This window comes from Triticum dicoccoides, chromosome 7B (assembly GCF_002162155.2).
Source record: "Triticum dicoccoides isolate Atlit2015 ecotype Zavitan chromosome 7B, WEW_v2.0, whole genome shotgun sequence".
Lineage (NCBI taxonomy): Eukaryota > Viridiplantae > Streptophyta > Magnoliopsida > Poales > Poaceae > Triticum > Triticum dicoccoides.
Window position 1 is genome coordinate 726,768,926 of NC_041393.1, and position 3,411 is coordinate 726,772,336.

Sequence of the window (3,411 nt, forward strand, 5' to 3'; positions counted from 1 at the left end):
CCCACCCAAACCCTTAGACTTGCGGCCCTCCTCTCTTCCCCTCTCCCCCCCTCTCAAATCCTTCTCAAATCTTGCAAATCCGGAGTATTTGACCGTGGATTTCGAAGCCAACCCCTCCCTTAAGGTAATCTCCTCCGATCCCCTCGTTTTCATCCATAGGAATTGTCACATTTTCTCAAATCTTGCTACTTTGGGAAAACCCTAGTTTTGACTTGGATTTGCAAATTTGTGTTGAATGATGTTATGTTTCTTTGCTAACTTGGGTTGGTTAGGCTTCCATAGTATGCTAGGGTTAGGGTTATGTGTGTTTGATGTTGGTGTTAGGGTTATGTGTTTTTGATGTTGGTGTTAGGGTTATGCTATGGTTATGGTTGTTATGTGGGGGTTAGGGTTATTAATTCATATATATGTTAGGGCATATGTGTGCAAATATTTTTTTAAGTATTTACTTGATATATGTGTGTTTTTGATTATTGTAGGGATGGGGAGAACATGTGTTTATGTTCATCATGTGGATAAAGAGGCCTTTTTGAAAGGCAATGTTGAGACGGACCCGGATGAGCTTGACATGGTGTTTGAGAGTAGTCCTAGCTATGCGGAGCTTTTGGAACAAGTGAGGAAAGATTTGCACATCCGTTGGAAGACAATGCGTGTGAACTCCGAGCAACGTTGGGTTGCATACAAGGAGACGGTTGCCGAATCTCTAGACAAGGCTCTTGAGTTATTTGCCTCCAAGAAGGTTGAGTCTACTTTGAATTTAGACTTGAACCGGAACCCCTCCCCGTTGGTTGCTAGCACTCCCCCACCCATGAACCAAGATCAAATGAGTGAACCTCAATTCACGCAACAAGATTGGCCAACATTGAGCCCGACTCCAAACAACCAAAATGAAGGTTTTGAAGAGGAGAATGATGAGTACGAGGAGGATGACAACGAAGTTGACCTCCATGACAACAATGTGGGTGATCTCGACCAATATCATGTGCAAGAGACAATGGACCAATCCATCCCTTTTTCCCGTGCATATGCATCGGACTCAGATGACGATGGTCCCGATGAAGAAGTTGATGAGGAGGGGTTCACGCTGAAGGAGGCCGAAGCATTCAAGAAGGTATTCGGGCGGGATCACAAGACACCATTGTTCAAGGATCTTAGTCTCGCAGATGAAGCCGTTGCGGATGGTGGCAAATGCATATCTCTTGGAGCTAGGCCAAGTTCTCACCGTGATTTGGAAGACGGCAAGAATGGGATATATCCCGGTTGTGAGTTTCAATCCTTCTTGGAATTGAAGATGTGGCTCGACAACTACTCGGTTACACATTATCGTCCACATAAAGTGGCCAACTCGGACGTGAATGTGCGTTACACGGTCAAATGTGAAGTGCCAACATGTCCATGGATTGTGCGTGCAAGGCCATGGAAAGGAGGTCCCACTTGGCGCATAGTGAGTTGTCTACCATCTCACATGTGCCGGCACAAGAATGCGGATGGCAAGCTTGTGTACCAACAACACAGACAACTCACGTCCGAGTTCATTGCTTACAGGCTGTCCAACCAAATATCCACACTTCCAATAATGAGCATCAAGAGTGTCATTGACCTTGTGAAAGCCATCTTTCATTACAAGGTGAAGTACGGCAAGGCATGGAAGGCGAAGCAAGCCTCATTCAAGATGTTGTATGGCAATTGGGAGGAAGCATACAACCGACTCCCTAGGTTGTTGTAGCTATGGCCACCACAAACCCAGGCATGGTTCACGTGGTTGAGCCTCATGGGCACCAAACATTGATTCATAACGGGAGGACTGTCCGAGTATTTGGCCGTGCATTTTGGGCCTTTGAGCAATGCGTGAGGGCTTTTGAGCATTGTCGGCCCGTCATCGCCATTGATGGCACGTTCTTGACCGGACAATACAAGGGCACTTTATTGGTTGCAATAGCAAGTGATGCCAATAACTGGGTGTTGCCTTTGGCTTTCGCTTTGGTTGAGGTGGAGAACAATGATAACTGGGAGTGGTTCTTGCGTCAACTGAGAACAAGGGTATTACCGGCTGAAAGGGAAATTTGTGTCATATCGGATCGCCATCCTGGAATTCTAAATGCGGTGGTGGTTGACATTCCCGGACATACAAAGCTGCATCATCGATGGTGTATGAGGCACTTTTCTGCAAACTTCTATAGGGCATGTGGTATCAAGGAGTTGGCCGATGATCTTCAGGATTGTTGTCTCGCTTTCACCAACAAGCGGTTTGCCACATTGTTCAATGCATTGCTCAGACACAAGAAACTTGACCCCGGCGGTCAGGAGTTTCTCAATAAGAACATTGCCGAAAGGAATATGTGGGCACGTGCTTTCGATGAAGATGGCCGGAGGTACGGTCAAATGACAAGCAATATGGCAGAATGCTTCAATAAGGTGCTCAAGGGTGTACATGCATTACCCGTGACGGCAATAGTTCAATACACATTTGACAAGATGAATGCATACTTTTTAAAGTACTCAATGGAGACTGATAAGCAGATTGCTGGTGAGAACAAGGATAAGCACAAGTACAATTTCCCACCAAAGGTTGAAGAATGGTTGGAATATCAATCACGAAAGGCAGACTCCGAAGAAGCTATACTATATGAAGACAACGAGTGGAAGTATGAGGTGAAAGAGCTCGGAGGAACCACAAACGATGGCCGCCAACACGGAGGCCGGGCTTTCAAGGTCTCCCTAACACGGTGTGATTCCAGCTGCATGAGGCCGTCTTTGCTTCATCTCCCATGCTCGCACTTGTTAAATGCATCCTGGGTTAGGAATGTGGACGTCAATCACCCTCTTACCGTGAGGGAGTCCGAGTTCTCAATCATGACGGTGAAGAATACATGGACTCCACGGTTCCAGCCATACTTGGACCAATCACAATGGCCTGAGTATCATGGAGTTCAACTATGGCCGGACCCGGAATTGAAGGTCGTTAGACGGGGAAGACGTAAGACAAAGCGTCTTAGAGGTGACATGGACGGATGGGGCCGTGGTGGCGGTGGAGAATACGGCACCGGCCAATTCCAAGAGCCTCGTGAGCAATCCTGTTGTGGGGGCTGCAGTAATGGGGGACACAACACAAGAACTTGTTCCAAACCAAGAAAGAGATCAAAGAAAAATGGTGCAAGCACAAGCCAAGCAAATGATAGCCAACCAAGTGAACCAAGGGGTAGCCAACCAAGTCAAACAAGTGGTGGAGTGCCAAACCACTCAAATCAAACAAGCCAACGAGGAACTAGGCAACAAAGAGGGAGTCAACTTGGTCTTAGAAGAGGCCATGGTGGTGGTAGAGGCCGTGGTGATGGTCTTGGCCGTGGTGAAGGTCTTGGCCGTGGTGACGGCCTTGGCCGTGGTGGTGGTAGAGGTCGTGGTGATGGTGTT